The sequence below is a fragment of the Pseudophryne corroboree genome, chromosome 11, assembly GCF_028390025.1.
Source record: "Pseudophryne corroboree isolate aPseCor3 chromosome 11, aPseCor3.hap2, whole genome shotgun sequence".
Classification (NCBI taxonomy): domain Eukaryota; kingdom Metazoa; phylum Chordata; class Amphibia; order Anura; family Myobatrachidae; genus Pseudophryne; species Pseudophryne corroboree.
The window spans coordinates 101,914,780-101,933,155 of NC_086454.1; the positions used below are offsets into that span (position 1 = coordinate 101,914,780).

The 18,376-nt window shown below is 47.0% G+C and overlaps 1 protein-coding gene across 4 annotated transcripts in view; it reads right to left on the reverse strand.

The window, feature by feature from the left end:
• LOC134968988 (synaptotagmin-1-like) overlaps positions 1 to 18,376 on the reverse strand; it is a 136,480-nt gene that overhangs the window by 60,569 nt on the left and 57,535 nt on the right. Inside the window, exon 1 of one of the 4 annotated variants that reach the window (XM_063944682.1) lies at positions 12,634 to 12,763. The exons of the other annotated variants lie outside the window; for them this stretch is intronic. The gene's annotated coding sequence lies outside the window, so the exon portion shown is untranslated. Of the gene's footprint in view, positions 1 to 12,633; positions 12,764 to 18,376 lie in introns of those variants that run through there. 4 annotated transcript variants of the gene reach the window in all.

Here is an 18,376-nt window from a genome sequence, read left to right on the forward strand (position 1 = left end):
CTGACAGCGTGACTCCCAGGCGGGTCAGGATCTCAGTCTTTAGTTTATCATAGTCCCGAGCCTCAGCAGGGCTTAAATCAAAGTACGCTTTTTGGGGCTCACCTGACAGAAAAGGTGCCAGCAGACTGGCCCACTGTGCTTTTGGCCAGTTCTCACGCTCTGCAGTCCTTTCAAACGTGGTCAAGTAGGCCTCCACATCGGTCAGCCTCTGTCATTTTCTGCAAGAAGTGACTGGCCCGTATAGAACTAGAGCTGGTCGGAGCACTGACGGCCACATCTCCAATCCGGGCTGCAAGGCTCTGCACCACTTCTGTTAAGGCCTCTCTATCCTGACGCTGTTGCCGGTAAAGTTCGTCAATAGCCACCTGCTGCTGTCTCCTATTTTCCTCCATTGCCACCTGCTGCTGTCGGTTGGCCTCCTGCTGAGCCGCTGTAGCTTGCAGCAAGGCTTTAAGCAGATCCTCCATGTCGACAGATTTTTCAGGCGGCTTTGTAGCTGCTTTCACCCAAGACATATATCAAACCCTCAGGGGTGAGTCTCAGTAACTTCACACTGGGCTGTATCTGCATAAACCACCGTTTTCTGCAGGCCTCACAAAGCTGCTGCTTTCACTTATGCGCAGAACGGGGTTGCTCGCATTCTCCACCAAGTTGTAACACTGTAGGGGTGCAAGGCGCCTTTTCCTGGGGAATATGGTAGCACGCAGCAGCTGAGGAACAACACAAGTCCAGTTTCTGGTACAACTGACCCCGGCCAGTTTTATTGAAACAGAAAATAAAACAAACCCCAAAATAAAAATACCTTGCCTGTCCGGCACTAACTAAACATAAGATATTCCTAACTGTCACTAAACAAAACACGGAGTTCTTCAGTACATACTGTATAGCTTACTTGCATCAGAAAGCGTGTCTCTCACACACAGATCCCTCAGCCTTCCCAGGCAGTCTGCCCATACTAATCAGGTTAGCAGCACTATAACACACTTACACAGCTGAAACCCTGATTAGCCCTCTGTGAGGCCAAAGACCCGAACTGGGCCCAATGTCTAGAACTCGCCTTATCTCTCTCTCAGAGCCTTTACCCAGCTTTTACAGCAAACTGAAAAGGTTCAGACAAAACAAAAAGCATTTTTCCTAGAAGTTAACATTTTCTAAAACATGTAAGACAAGAACCTGGGACAAATATACCTGCCCTCAAACACTATCCCAGTGTTCTTGTCACAATATATATATATATATATATATATACACTGCTCAAAAAAATAAAGGGAACACTAAAATAACACATCCTAGATTTGAATGAATGAAATATTCTTATTAAATACTTTGTTCTTTACATAGTTGAATGTGCTGACAACAAAATCACACAAAAATTAACAATGGAAATCAAATTTATTAACCCATGGAGGTCTGGATTTGGAGTCACCCTCAAAACTAAAGTGGAAAAACACACTACAGGCTGATCCAACTTTGATGTAATGTCCTTAAAACAAGTCAAAATGAGGCTCAGTAGAGTGTGTGGCCTCCACGTGCCTGTATGACCTCCCTACAATGCCTGGGCATGCTCCTGATGAAGTGGCGGATGGTCTCCTGAGGGATCTCCTCCCAGACCTGGACTAAAGCATCCGCCAACTCCTGGACAGTCTGTGGTGCAACGTGGCGTTGGTGGATGGAGCGAGACATGATGTTCCAGATGTGCTCAATTAGATTCAGGTCTAGGGAACGGCCGGGCCAGTCCATAGCATCAATGCCTTCGTCTTGCAGGAACTGCTGACACACTCCAGCCACATGAGGTCTAGCATTGTCTTGCATTAGGAGAAACCCAGGGCGAACCACACCAGCATATGGTCTCACAACGGGTCTAAGGATCTCATCTCGGTACCTAATGGCAGTCAGGCTACCTCTGGCGAGCACATGGAGGGCTGTGCGGCCCCCCAAAGAAATGCCACCCCACACCATTACTGACCCACTGCCAAACCGGTCATGCTGGAGGATGTTGCAGGCAGCAGAACGTTCTCTTTGGCGTCTCCAGACTCTGTCACGTCTGTCACGTGCTCAGTGAGAACCTGCTTTCATCTGTGAAGAGCACAGGGCGCCAGTGGCGAATTTGCCAATCTTGGTGTTCTCTGGCAAATGCCAAACGTCCTGCACAGTGTTGGGCTGTAAGCACAACCCCCACCTGTGGGCGTAGTGCCCTCATACCACCCTTATGGAGTCTGTTTCTGATCATTTGAGTAGACACATGCACATTTGTAGCTTGCTGGAGGTCATTTTGCAGGGCTCTGGCAGTGCTCCTCCTGTTCCTCCTTGCACAAAGGCAGAGGTAGCGGTCCTGCTGCTGGGTTGTTGCCCTCCTACGGCCTCCTCCACGTCTCCTGATGTACTGGCCTGTCTCCTGGTAGCGCCTCCATGCTCTGGACACTACGTTGACAGACACAGCAAACCTTTTTGCCGCAGCTCGCATTGATGTGCCATCCTGGATGAGCTGCACTACCTCAGCCACTTGTGTGGGTTGTAGGGAGGTCATACAGGCACGTGGAGGCCGCACACACTACTGAGCCTCATTTTGACTTGTTTTAAGGACATTACAGCAAAGTTGGATCAGCCTGTAGTGTGTTTTTCCACTTTAATTTTGAGGGTGACTCCAAATCCAGACCTCCATGGGTTAATAAATTTGATTTCCATCGATAATTTTTGTGTGATTTTGTTGTCAGCACATTCAACTATGTAAAGAACAAAGTATTTAATAAGAATATTTCATTCATTCAGATCTAGGATGTGTTATTTTAGTGTTCCCTTTATTTTTTTTGAGCAGTGTATATATATATATATATATATATATATATATAGAGTCATGGACCGGCACTCACATAATCACACACATTTGGCCCGGTGCCCTCAGCAACTGAAATCACAGACACATATGCAAAGGAGAAGCGGCACTCACGGCTGGATTCAAATGAAGACAATACCACAGCAGTACGTATCAACGTTTCAATTCAGGAGAATTTTCGTCAGGATACAGATAAACATTGCAAGAAACTCACCTTATAACCCTCACCAATTGTGTCCAGGTGTGCATGCTGATCGGCCCGGAGGTCCGGAAGCGGCACCCGAAAGTGACGTCACCGCAAAAGCGGCTGACGTCCGTGCGTCCCATCACCATGGTAACCCGGGAGTGTATACACGGGGAGCGGGGGAGCATGAGAAGTAGCGCCTAACCACACGATATAGAGCTCATAATGTATTACATAGTGCACTACATATTAATCTGTCATATTAAGAACCAATTGACATAAGAAAGGAGTGTATGTTGAAAGCCTACAGAACCATAAAGTCATAGCTGTACGTAAATGACCATATACAGTTAACCCATATAAGTAGACCTAACTAATTCAAAAGAATTGTGTGGGGAAACTGGTGATTAGTTGAAGCAAGATAGAGGGATCATATCATTGAGACCGTGTGGGGAAACGAATATATATACCAGGAGAATACAGCTGATAGAGTGTTCATTTTGATTTGGAATTTTTTTTGGTGGGGTTACTGTATGTCTTTTGTGCATGTTTTATATTTCTGTACTGCACCTGCATGTGAAATGTACTGTATGTTCTCATACATCGCTGATTTGTATAAATTTTTTTTTGCTCCATAGACATTATAGTATCATCACTCCCACTTGGCGCTAGTCTGTCACATCACAATTCATAAATTAATATATGAATATAGCTCCACTATATTTATAAAATGAAGCATGTACAGAGTGTTATATTAAAAACAAACAAATGTTTTAATTATGACAAACACTAAATATAATTGGTCAAAAATTAAAATGGTGAAACAAATCCTACCAAGATGGCGATGCCCCGAAACGCGTCTGTGTTTGCCTGCCAGTGCCCCCGGACTTCCAAGGACGTTTGGACTCAACATTTCATTGGGAAACAAACCCCACGGAGCCATATGCAGGGTGTTTTTCCCGGGAATACCTTGCATGCTATACTTGCGGCTCCCATCTCCATCTTGGTAGGATTTGTTTCACCATTTGAATTTTTGACCAATTATATTTAGGGGTATATTCAGTTGAAGTCGAAAACTGCCGTCTGTCGAAAAGACGGCAGTTTTCGACTCTTATTAGGTCGGAAGGGGTTCCAACCAAGTTCAAAAATTTGAAATGCACGTGGATCGGCAGAAAATAGCTCCCTTTTCGACCATCTCAGTCCGACATCAAAAGATGTCGGACTGAGATGCGGACCCAGAGGAGGAGAGGGGGGAGAGCCGCAGGGAGATGGTGGACTGCTGCGGGCAGCCAGAGGAGATCAGCGCTACAGCAGGATGTCACACAGCCGTGCCGCTCACGGCAGCGTCCACCCGGCTCCAGCAAGCTTGCTGGAGCCGGGTGGACACTGCCGTGAGCTTGGGCGGCTGTGTGACATCCTTCTGCAGTGCTACTGTAGCGCTAATCTCCTCTGGCTGCCGGCGGCTGTCCCCCACTGGTCTCCCCGCAGCTCCCCGTCCCTCTCCTCCTCTGGGTCATTCATCTCAATTCGACTTGAAAAAGTCGAATTGAGATGAGATTTGAATAGGGGTTGTCAGATCCATTCCGACATATGCATGTCGGAATGGATCCGACTTCAATTGAATATACCCCTTAGTGTTTGTCATAATTAAACATTTGTTTGTTTTTAATATAACACTCTGTACATGCTTCATTTTATAAATATAGTGGAGCTATATTCATATATTAATTTATGAATTTTGATGTGACAGACTAGCGCCAAGTGGGAGTGGTCCTATCTCATTTCACGTTTATTGACCTGTTGAGGTCATTTAGGGGAGCCCTACGACCACCTCCAGGCCAGCTTTAGTTCTTACAGCGCAGTAACGGTGAGTTGACACCCCCAGATGGCCTCTTCCTGTCAATTTTCTTGCGTTTGCCGCTGCGAATGCTTTCTACGTTCAATCCGTTGCTGCTAGCCGGCGTGCCTGCGCATTGCGGACCATACGCATACGCTGTTCAGACCCGACCTGACGGCTGCGAAAAAAGGCAGCGTGCGATCGGGTCTGAATGACCCCCATTGTCCCAGTCCAGATAGTGGCTCAGAACAAATGGACAACAGTCGCAGCTGCTGTGCAATTCGGGAAATACGGAATTAATCCCTAAGGGTTAATGTTTTTCAAATGCGCATGCAACTAAGTAGCTAAAAAGTTGCACAGTGCTTGTGTCCCAGTGTGTATATGCACAGAGTTGCAATAGCGATTGAGACGCACAGAGGGCCTGATTCAGAGATGTACGTAAATGCTGTGCTGCAATTTAGTATGCAGCAGCTGTGCAGAAATATGCAATGTTGCAGCTACTGGAATTTGCATTGAAACACCCACTGGAGGGGTCTCAGATCCACCGCATACGTATAAGGAAGCAGACTTTGGATGCACATCGGTCGATAATCAACCTTCACGCAGCATGGCTGTCAGAAGTAAGTAGCTGTAGCCATTGTAAGTGCATACAGGAGTACAGTCATACATTGTGACATGCCACCAAAACAGTCACTCCTGCATCTGAGAGGTCCCTCCCCTGTTACCCCCCACAAATGCTCTCTGACTTTGCAAATAAATCCTCACTGCTACCGTCATCATGGAACATGCTAAGTGCAACATTACATGCATAGTGGTAAATGCTTCACATCGTATGACATTGCATTCATCTCTGAATCAAGCCCAGTCAGTGTATTGGGAATTTATTGGGCAGTGACTATTCAGATTCTAGGGGGTAAATTTACTAAGATTCGTGTTTTCCCGTTTGAGGTCAAAGTTCAATCACGAATGACATCGAAAGTGTAAATATGCAACTTTTTGAATTGATTACAACTAATTTACTAAGCTGCCGTATTCTGCATTTTCGGGTTTTCCGATGTCGATGTCATTCGTTTTTTTAGGCAGTGTTTTACGTGAGTGACTTGTAAAACACTGCCGACTTTAATACAATGAATCTCGGCCGGATCTGAGAGATCCGTGCTGGGCTTCATTGTGCACTTTGTTAAATAAAAAAATAAAGTTTAAATGTTAAAAAAAATAGCGTGGGGTCCCCCCTCCTAAGGCAAACCAGCCTCGGGCTCTTTGAGCCGATCCTGGTTGCAGAAATATGGGAAAAAAATGGACAAGGGTTCCCCCATATTTAAGCAACCAGCATCGGGCTCTGCGCCTGGTCCTGGTTCCAAAAATATGGGGGACAAAAAGAGTATGGGTCCCCCGTATTTTTGAAACCAGCACCGGGCTCCACTAGCTGGACAGATAATGCCACAGCCGGGGGTCACTTTTATACAGTGCCTTGCGGCCGTGGCATCAAATATCCAACTAGTCACCCCTGGCCGGGGTACCCTGGGGGAGTGGGGACCCCTTCAATCAAGGGGTCCCGTCCCCCCAGCCACCCAAGGGCCAGGGGTGAAGCCCGAGGCTGTCCCCCCCATCCAATAGGCTGCGGATGGGGGGCTGATAGCCTTTGTGAAAAGTGATTGATATTGTTTTTAGTAGCAGTACTACAAGGCCCAGCAAGCCTCCCCCGCAAGCTGGTACTTGGAGAACCACAAGTACCAGCATGCGGCGGAAAAATGGGCCCGCTGGTACCTGTAGTACTACTACTAAAAAAATACCCCAAAAAAGACATTACACACACACCTTGAAAGTATAACTTTAATACATCCATCCATACCTCCATATACACATACTTACCTTATGTTCACACGCAGGTCGGTCCTCTTCTCCAGTAGAATCCATGGTGTACCTGTAGAAAAAATTATACTCACATAATCCAGTGTTTTCGGCTCCTCGGTAAATCCTTTTGTAATCCACGTACTTGAAAAAATAAAAAAACGGATACCCGACCACGAACTGAAAGGGGCCCCATGTTTTCACATGGGACCCCTTTCCCCGAATGCCAGAAACCCACTCTGACTGATGTCTAAGTGGGTTTCTTCAGCCAATCAGGGAGCGCCACGTTGTAGCACCCTCCTGATCGGCTGTGTGCTCCTGTACTGTCTGACAGGCGGCACACGGCAGTGTTACAATGTAGCGCCTATGCGCTCCATTGTAACCAATGGTGGGAACTTTCAGGTCAGCGGTGAGGTCACTTTCGGTCAACCGCTGACCTGAAAGTTCCCACCATTGGTTACAATGGAGCGCATAGGCGCTACATTGTAACACTGCCATGTGCCGCCTGTCAGACAGTACAGGAGCACACAGCCGATCTGGAGGGTGCTACAACGTGGCGCTCCCTGATTGGCTGAAGAAACCCACTTAGACATCAGTCAGAGTGGGTTTCTGGCATTCGGGGAAAGGGGTCCCATGTGAAAACATGGGGCCCCTTTCAGTTCGTGGTCGGGTATCCGTTTTTTTATTTTTTCAAGTACGTGGATTACAAAAGGATTTACAGAGGAGCCGAAAACACTGGATTATGTGAGTATAATTTTTTCTACAGGTACACCATGGATTCTACTGGAGAAGAGGACCGACCTGCGTGTGAACATAAGTTAAGTATGTGTATATGGAGGTGTGGATGGATGTATTAAAGTTATACTTTCAAGGTGTGTGTGTATTGTCTTTTTTGGGGTATTTTTTTAGTAGTAGTACTACTACAGGTACCAGCGGGCCCATTTTTCCGCCGCATGCTGGTACTTGTGGTTCTCCAAGTACCAGCTTGCGGGGGAGGCTTGCTGGGCCTTGTAGTACTGCTACTAAAAACAATATCAATCACTTTTCACAAAGGCTATCAGCCCCCCATCCGCAGCCTATTGGATGGGGGGGACAGCCTCGGGCTTCACCCCTGGCCCTTGGGTGGCTGGGGGGGGGACCCCTTGATTGAAGGGGTCCCCACTCCCCCAGGGTACCCCGGCCAGGGGTGACTAGTTGGATATTTGATGCCACGGCCGCAAGGCACTGTATAAAAGTGACCCCCGGCTGTGGCATTATCTGTCCAGCTAGTGGAGCCCGGTGCTGGTTTCAAAAATACGGGGGACCCCTACTCTTTTTGTCACCCGTATTTTTGGAACCAAGACCAGGCGCAGAGCCCGATGCTGGTTGCTTAAATATGGGGGAACCCCTGTCCATTTTTCCCCCATATTTCTGCAACCAGGATCGGCTCAAAGAGCCCGAGGCTGGTTTGCCTTAGGAGGGGGGACCCCATGCAATTTTTTTTCTGAAAATGTAGAACATTTCCCCCCCCTTCCCACTGAAAAACATGCACGGATCTCATGGATCCGTGCATGCCTATACAAACACGGGATAAAAAAGCAGGTCTGGTTTTTTTTAGCACTTTTTCACGATTTGTATTTTATCACGGCAGTGTTTGGCTATTGTCGGCAGTGTTTGTGTTTTGCACTTTTCAGTAAATTCCCGATTTCTAGCAAATTGCAGGCGTATTTGACCGATGGTGTATTGATTCGTGATTTTTTCCTAGGACTTCCAAAATATTACGAATGCCCTCATCCCTGCCGTGATTTGAGTTTAGTAAATTACAGAGATGACACTTTGATGAAAAAACGGCATCTCGGTCAAAATCGGGACCTTAGTAAATATACCCCTAGGTGTCTTATAGGGGGACATGTACTGAGCAGTGATAAAAGTGGAGAAGTGAGCCAGTGGAGAAGTTGCCCATGGCAACCAATCGGCTGCTCTGTATACTTTTAAAGTATGCAAATTACAGGTTGAGTATCCCTTATCCAAAATGCTTGGGACCAGAAGTATTTTGGATATCGGATTTTTCCGTATTTTGGAATAATTGCATACCATAATGAGACATCATGGTGATGGGACCTAAGTCTAAGCACAGAATGTATTTATGTTTCATATACACCTTATACACACAGCCTGAAGGTCATTTTAGCCAATATTTTTAATAACGTGTATTAAACAAAGTTTGTGTACAGTGAGCCATCAGAAAACAAAGGTTTCATTATCATAGACTCAAAAAATTTCGTATTTCGGAATAGTCTGTATTTCGGAATATTTGGATATGGGATACTCAACCTGTATTAATGTTACGTCAATGCTGATTGTATGTCATGGGCAACTTCTCCACTGGCTCACTTCTCCACTTTAATCACTGCTTAGTACATATCCCCTATAGTGTGTTATGGGAGTGTCGTGGGTGTGATGCCAAAGTGGTTGTATACTGAGATGCTTATCTTCTAACACTGTAGGCCATACTCTGATGGTGGACAAGCAACTAGCATTGGGCAGGTGTAAGTTTTGGTGTCGTCTGATAGTGGGTGTAGTACGGCTGACCGGCGGTCAGGAGACCGCCGGTCAGCTTACCGACGTTGGGATCCCGCCAGCATACCAACGCCGGGATCCCGGCGGGGAGGGGCGAGTGCAGCAAACCCCTTGCGGGCTCGCTGTGCTTGCCACGCTGCGGGCTCGGTGGCGACCTGCGGTCGCCACGGGTTCTATTCCCACTCTATGGGTGTCGTGGACACCCACGAGTGGAAATAGTCCCTGTTGGTCGACCATCGGGATAGTGAGCGGTCGGGATGGTGGAGGAGGTCATGTGACTGTCGGTCACCCGACCTCCGGTCACATGAATACCACCCCTGATAGTAGCATCTGAAGACGCATGAAGCGGGCGTCTTAGTCCTTGCACACTCGGAGGCCCGCTTGTACACCAGGGGAAGTCCTGGTCCTAGCCTTAAGTCACAGACACGACTTCGGCTAAAAAAAACACACAAAAAAACGCTTGAGCAATCACAGCAACTTTCCCTAGGGAAACACCTCTGCATGCAACAAGTGTATCTAGGTGTACGAAAAGAAGGAAACCTATGATCTTTGAAGATCGAGACGCACTTGAGGATTTTGTGCTACACCTTGTAGAGGAGGATTTATCAAAGCTTGGGTAAAGCCTTTAACATGACAGTTAGAAGCTGATTGGTTGGGACTTTAGCTGTGTTTGAAATGTGACAAGAACTGATTGGTTGGTGCTTTAGCTCTCTCAAGCACGAGCACACACACATCATATCACCACACAGGGCTAGCTGCCCCACAGGCTGAAACCCATAGGAAACACCATCTCCTGACCTTTTGGGCACACGTGTGATCTCAGGAGAAGACTGCACTGACCAACCGGCATCAGTTATCTGCATTGCGGGACATCGCTAAGTCCACTGAAAAGGGGATCCCTTCACATATTGATCACACAGTGAGACTCAAACAGTATATTATATTATTACTAACACCATCTGACTATGTCTTTCTTACCACAAGAACACCACATCTGTATCTTAAGATCTACCTTCAGTTGACATACAGTACTTTAGCAACCATGCACCCTCACTTTTCTAAAAGGAGACAGGATGCCTCCAGCTCAAAGCACCTTTACATTTCCCCAGTTGTGTTGTTTTTGACCAACTGATATTGGAATGTAGTGTGTGGTGATGACAACATCCAATCAGACAGAGCTGTAAAAATGATGGGATGATGACTGCATCCGTATGTGTGCAAATGAATGTTCGAGGCCCCATGGGGTGCAGTTTTCTCCCACAATTCCTTCCATCTGTACTCATGTCTGGCCACAAGTTTGGCCTTTGGATTATTAGATGCACTTTTTACCACCAATTTTAATTGCTTATGTTTTTAAGTAAATATTTCTGTAAGACGAACTTACCTCCTCAACTATCCTGATTTGGACAGGGCAGTCTTAGTTTGAGGCTCTGTCCCTCCTTCCCAATAGGGACAGCCCACTCCAGCTTCAACAAATAGTCGGGAGATATTTATGGGTGCATTGGAAAGGCAATAAAGAGTTTTATAATAGAGTAGAGTAAACATGACATGACATGATTGTGTTGTAGTGCTCTGGGGAACACAGTAATAATACATGCCGTGCTTATATGCAGCAGCTCAGTGGACAAGTATTCCTGGAATCTGTCCTAAAACTGAGCATAAGCCCTTATGCAAACTCAGAAACAACTTTATTATTTTTGCTTTGTTACCAAGTCATTGGCATGTTTCCTCCCACAATTGCTATGTACAGCATTATGTATGCATTTGGTTATTCCTGGAAACATCTGAATTACCTCTTTTAGGAGGTGGAGAAAATGTTGCCACCTTTCCCCCATGCCAAGACTTGCTGTCAGTATAAGTCCTCCCACTACACCAGGGGTATTCAACATGCTGCCCTACAGCTGCTGTGGAACTACACATCCCAGCATGGCATGCACTGCCACAGTTTAGTTTTAGGGCATCCTGAAACTGTGTCAAGTCATGCTGGGATATGTAGTTTCATTATGAACCAGTGATGGGTGTAAGTGTAGTAAAAAAACACCATTTTATTGCTGCATTCAGCGGAGTAAATACTTCCTGCGGGTGTAGTATGGTATGCCGGCTGTCGGGGTCTCAGCGCACAGCATACCGGCGCTGGAATCCTGACCGCCGGCATACCAACAGCGTGGCGAGCGCAAATGAGCCCCTTGCGGGCTCGCTGCGGCAACGGTGGCGCGCTACACACGCTATCTATTCTCCCTCCAGGGGAGTCGTGGACCCCCAAGAGGGAGAAATGGTGTCGGTATGCCGGCTGTTGGGATTCCGGAGCTGGTATACTGTGCGCCAGGGCCCGACAGCCGGCAAACTGAAGACCACCCCTTCCTGCAAATGTGTCCTCATATATCTTTACTGCAGTCGCGACAAAAACAGCCCCTCTTGGCATGCCAGGTACCGTTAGATTATGCTAGCATCGGGCATCTTTTTGTATCTACCAGATGCAACATGGTATTCGTACTATAGATCTACACTAAAATAAAATGAGTCTCTGAATGTGCGTACATTGGGGGTAATTCCAAGTTGATCGCAGCAGGAATTTTGTTAGCAGTTGGGCAAAACCATGTGCACTGCAGGGGGGGGGGGGGCAGATATAACATGTACAGAGAGAGTTAGATTTGGGTGTGGTGTGTTCAATCTGCAATCTAATTTGCAGTGTAAAAATAAAGCAGCCGGTATTTACCCTGCACAGAAACTAAATAACCCACCCAAATCTAACTCTTTCTGCACATGTTATATCTGCCTCCCCTGCAGTGCACATGGTTTTGCCCAACTGCTAAAAAATTTCCTGCTGCGATCAACTTGGAATTACCCCCATTGAGCTTAATTCAGACCTGATTGCTGTTGTGCGTTTTTGCTCAGCAGGCGATCAGGTCTGTACTGCGCATACGTATGCACCGCAATGCACAGGGGCAATGATCCGCAGCGACGTGGAGCACCATTTAGCGTCGGGATGGTGCGAAAAATGCGATCGCACAGGTGATCGCAAGGTGACTGACAGCTGTTTGTGGGTGGCAACTGACCGTTTTAGAGGAGTGTCTGGGAAAACGCAGGAGTGTCCAGGTGTTTGGAGGGAGGATTCCGGCCCCGATCATCGCAGCAGAAGAGTAAGTCCTGGGCTGTGCAAGGACTGCACAAACTTCTGTTTGTCAGCTCTCCTGCACAAGCGATCACACACCTGCACAGCGATTACCCCCTCCGCCTGTAGGCGGCGACTATCTGATCGCCTGCTAGCGATCAGGTCTGAATTAGGCCCATTAGTGGAGTTGCACCGGATCTGTCAGTCACTAGTGACAGGCATCTCCCGCTGCATGGTGTTTTGCGGCTAGATCATACCTCCCAACATTTGAAATCAACGAAGATGGACCTCTGCGCGCGCCTGAAAAGGGGGCATAGCCTATGAAAAAGGGGGCATGGCTTCACGGCAGATCGATAGCCACACCCCTGTTGTTGTCAGTGAGGGGGCAGTCCCCCTGTCTCCACTGAACAGACGTCTGCTAAGCAGAGCAGCTGTGACAGGAGGCTCCCAACTGACAAACCCCCCCCCCAGTGCAGGACGCTGCGGCCCGCGGGTAAGACTGCGGGACAGTCCCGCGAAAATCGGGACAGTTGGGAGGTATGGGCTAGATCCATGAGGGCACATTTGATGACGGCAGAAATAAATTCTGTTATCAGCAAGTTATGACCCATAGTTGTGCATGGCATTCAGTGTTGTGTTGCTGGCTGAGACTCATGGGTAATGTTCCACAGTACTGGTTACAGCACAAAACATACCAAATGTTCCCATTTCCTGATGCAGACATCACAGTATATCTGCTCTCACCTTCTACCCACACAGCCGGACCTGCAGCTCTCACACCCTCCTGTGTGCTGGTTTTGCAGGAAATCTCATAATTCTCTAAGCATTTATTTACTTTTCCTCTATGCCCAAATGCGGTCCTCTAGGCACCCAAATAGTCCAGGTTTTAGGGATGTCACTGCTTGTGCACAGATGGTATTATCAACTGACTAAGATATGAATTAAAGTCACCTTTGCCTAACCATGGATATCCTTAATACCTTGACTGCTGTGGTGCCTTGAAGGTTTGAGAACATAGTTGCTGACTTTTGGGCTGCTCTCTCCGGGAGAGAGCAGCCAGTCGGCTTAGCAGGGGGGCGGGCACGCCGGGCAGTGAGCTGATGTGAGGTGGGGGGCGCGCCGGAGGCGGACATGAGGGGGGGCCAGAGGAGGGACGGGGCGTGGCTGCTGGATCGCGTCATGCAAGCCACGCCCCCCACTGTGCAATGCCGCAATTACCGGCATTATACAGTGGGGGCGTGGCTTGCATGACGCGATTCAACAAGAATCGTGTCATCGCCTGCCCGGACCGCCCACTTCACTCGCTAAGTGGGCAGCCGGGCAGGGGGGGACCACTGTAATCGGGAGACTTGCCTGCTCTTCCGGGGGGGCCGGGAGGGTCACCCGATTTTCGGGAGCCTCCCGGCCATTCCGGGAGGGTAGGCAAGTATGTTTGAGAACCATAATCAAAGTAACCACTGTAATGAGTCAGTCACTATTTACTGACTTCAGCACAGAGAAACATTAACTCCTGAGAATGTGATAATGATGAACTGCACTACTATGGCTGTATAATAACTTAGGAAATATTTCTTATACCTCCGGTTGGTAACTTGTGATTCTGCAGCTATTGTGTAACTACAACTCCCAGTATGACTTGCTGCCGGACAGGTTTTTCCTTGCACATGTTACATGGTGCATACATTACATTACAGACATAGGGAGCCATATCCCCATTTCTTAATTCCTTGACAATTTACTGTCTGCATCACTTATTCCTTCTCCTTTGACCTGCCTGCGATCCTTCCAGTTAATAATTAATAACCCACTGTCTCTAATATTAGCTCACTTCTTACTTTGGTCTCTCCCAGTGGATTTCACATTCCACTCAATGAAGAACTTGTGTGGCCACTTCTGCATCATCTCTTCTTTTCTCCAACTTAACATTCTTGTTTTCTGACCACATTCTTCTTTTCAGCCTGAATTACCCCCTCTGCAACCAAGGGGGTAATTCAGATCTGATCGCTGCTGTGCGTTTTTGCACAGCGGGCGATCAGGTCCAAACTGCTCATGCGTATGCACCGCGATGCGCAGGCGCGTCGGACAGCTACAACGGGCATCGCCGGTCAGCAACGGGATGGTGCAAAGGATCCATTTGCACGGGTGTATGCAAGGTGATTGACATGAAGAGGTCGTTTATGGGTGGCAACTGACCGTTTACAGGGAGTGACCAAGGGTTTTGAGGGAGGGTGTCTGACGTCAGCTCCGGCCCCGATCAGCAGGATTCTATCGCACAGGAAGAGTAAGTCCTGGGCTGCGCAGACACTGCACAAACTGATTTTTAGCAGCTCTGCTAAAACATAGGAACGCACACTTGCACAGCGAAAATACACTCCCCCTATAGGCAGCGACTATCTGATCGCAGGACTGCAAAAAGCGCAGCCCAGCAATCAGATCTGAATTACTCCAAATCCACACATTCGCAGCACCACTTAAATACAGACCCATGACCTGATCCACTTCTCATATTAATTAAAATGACTTTCTCCTATGTCTACCCTACCCTGCACTGATCAGGCTGCCTTGTTCTACAGCAAAACATTCACTTAAGCAACAGACATTGCAGCTCCGACCACCACACTTAGGGTCGTATTCACATTTCTCATTTATTGCACAGCCGCAAGGAAGCCACACAGCAATACCATGCGATTGAAATGCAAATGCAGCAGTAGGAAACAGACACCTGCATGCATCTGCGATTCGTGTGCTGCTTCCGATGTGCGAGCACTCATCCAGTCTGCGTAAGCTGGAGTTTTCTCATCAGTCAGGTCTATGAAGTCCATTTTCTTCCAGTAAGAAAATCTAGACTTGTCCCTGTTTTGTAAAATAGACCTAGTCGCCGCCCTCACTACTCCACCCCCAAACGCTTATTGCTGCTAAGGGGGGCTGCAAGCAATTCCGTTTTGTACATGCGTAGACCCGCAAATATCGGCTTAGTACGTAAACCATCTGATTTACATACTAATCTGAATCAGTACCATAGTGCCTGATTCAGATTGGCGCACACAGCATCCACATCGCGATTTTTCTCACTGCACATGGGTCCAAGTGTTTCTGCGGATATACATTATATTTGTGCGAAGTCAGTCGCATCTCCACTTGCTAAACGGATGTAACTGGGTGGCAGCTGAGCAGTGTCATGGATGATAGTGCCGTGGGTATGTAGATGGGATTGCGGGCTGTTCAGAGGTGAGCGTATGCAGAGATATTATGATTTCAGATGGATCTTTTGCGCAAAGGATATGGGTGGCACAAATGTCCACAGATAGTGATGACGACTTTTCTCCATAGCGGATGTACAGATGTGTCCTCCCTCATTGTTGCTGCAGTCACATTAAACAGCCCTTCTAGTCATGAGCACGTTTACTTTTTGTGCATTTTTCCATCTGAAAAGGCGTCTTATTCGCATCACTATGTAAATAAAATGCACAAGCAGACAATGCTGATTAATATGATATGTGGTATGACTATATTCTGTGTACGACTTAAGCTGTATCTGCATATGAAATGCTACATTACACAATATAGTTACGCCGCATATCATTTTAATCACCAAAGTCTACTTGTGCGTCTTGTTCGCGCTGGCAGACCTGCACAGGAACTGCTGGCTCTGATGTACCCTGACTCATTATGTACAGAAGCTAGATGAGGAAGGACACATCTGTAGAGGGGCGATGCTGCTGCCTTTTAATATATGCGGAGATCATCATCTGTTTTGTGGCATGACTTACTACAGTAGAAGTGATTCCTCTACACTTACAGCACTGCTCTTTCACTGGCAAAGCAAACATCCTCCACCCTGTCTTCTAAACACCTTTGCCACTTTTCCATCTTCTGCCTACCTGCATCCTCCCTCACAGCCAATGGCTTTGCCTCCTACGCCAAAGACAAAATTCTGTACACTCTGTCCACTTTCTCCTACAGTCCTCACTCCACCCTCACTTTATTGTCTCCAGCCAAATAAAATCTGACCCTGTTCCCTTCCAACTTCCGGTAACCACCTCTCAGTCTCGTCTGTAAGACTTCTCCCATGCCACAACCCAGTGATGGAATTCTTACAGCGCCCGATCAGTTTCCCATAGCATTCACATCTTTACACACTCTCTGAAAACCTGTCTATTAGAGTTTACCCTAAGCCCAGCTACCCTACCCATACTAGAGCATTCACATCTTTGCACACTCTCTGAAGACCTGTCTATTAGAGTTTACCCTAAGCCCAGCTACCCTACCCATACTAATGCACACTCGCACCTGTCTCACTAGCCACAGTTGCTCCTCTTTTATTTCAGCTGTGCTTTCTTGCTATTAGAATGTAATTTCTTGAGCAGGGCTCTCCCTACCCTTTGTTTCCATGTCTGTATTTATTTGTCTTCCTTGTATATCTGTGTTTTTATGTATGTCCTAAGTAACTACTGACTGGCACTGCTGGAAGCTGTGTTGCCTTACATATCTATCATAATAAAAATAATGATCGTCTAAAACTGGGTACAGTCTTGAATAGCCTGGCAATCTTGCTATGGTGCACATACAGAATACACATTCTGCTGTATGATGACACAATGTATAGTTACAGGATTAATATTACCGCACTGCATTGTACGTTGCATTGTCCAATCTAGCGTGCAGCACATCAGGTGGGAAAATGCAGCCATACAGTTCATCAAAGGATGAATCAGGGGTACACACTATCAGATTTTCATTGCGATCCATTGCGGATGGTGAGATTGCCCAATATATTGTATAGTGTGTACACAGCTTGACACGTAGTACACAACCAGACATTCACTTCCATCAGTCTAACTTGTACTACTGTAGGTGGATCAAATTGGAATTATTGACCCTTTTTACCTCACCAATATATTATCCAGCGGTCTCACAATACCTCCCCCTACATCCCACCCCCTCACGATCCTGACGGTCTGCATGCCAACCAACAGGGACTATTCCCACACCCATAGAGTGGGAATAGAATGCCACCGAGCCCGCAAGGGGCTTGTTGCACTCGACCCCCACCGGCATTCTGCTGCCGGGATACTAGCGACCGTATGCTGAGACCGCCGGTCACGTATGCCACAACCATCCAGTGCTATACAATCATGGGATCTGTTTGCAAATAAATTACATGTGAAGTCACAGAAGCAGTAGGTAAATTTGTTACTTCACTTTTGCACTTTTTTTTTAGTAAACCAGCCCCAGTAAACAATGACCTACTTAGTGTGACCAGCAAACTAATGCAAAGCCAAATATCCAATTTTTCATTTATAGGCACATTTTGTGTAAAACACAAGTTATAATTCACAGATAAACACCATAAACAGCTCACTGTGCATAGCATGAGAATGTTACTATAAATTACAGACACCAATTGAAGACAATTCGAAGGAGTGCATAATTCAGAGCTGTACAAGAGACCCTAAAAGAGGGCAGATATGAAGAAAGAGCAACAAGTGGTTTTGGGGTTAAAAAGAGAAAGCTATGGATAGCTCATGTGGGCAGATGTGTTAACCTGGAGAATTGATAAAGAAGTGATAAACCAGTGATAAGTACAAGGAGATAACGCACAAGCCAATCATTACGGATTTGAAAAATGACAAGAGCTGACTGGCTGGTGCGTTATTACCTTGCACTTATCACTGCTTTATCACGTCTCCTGGCTTCATACATCTGCCCCATATTGTTCCTAATCCACATTCCTCACTAAAATATAGAACAGTTGCTATTGGTCTATGGCCCTCATTCCGAGTTGATCGCTCGCTAGCTGCTTTTAGCAGCAGTGCACACGCTAGGCCGCCTCCCTCTGGGAGTGTAGCTTAGTTTAGCAGAAGTGCGACCGAAAGGTTAGCAGAACTGCTCGTAAAAATTTTCATGCAGTTTCTGAGCAGCTCCAGACCTACTCCCTACCTCAGTCAGTTTAGTTCCTGCTTTGACGTCACAAACACACCCTGCGTTCGGCCAGCCACT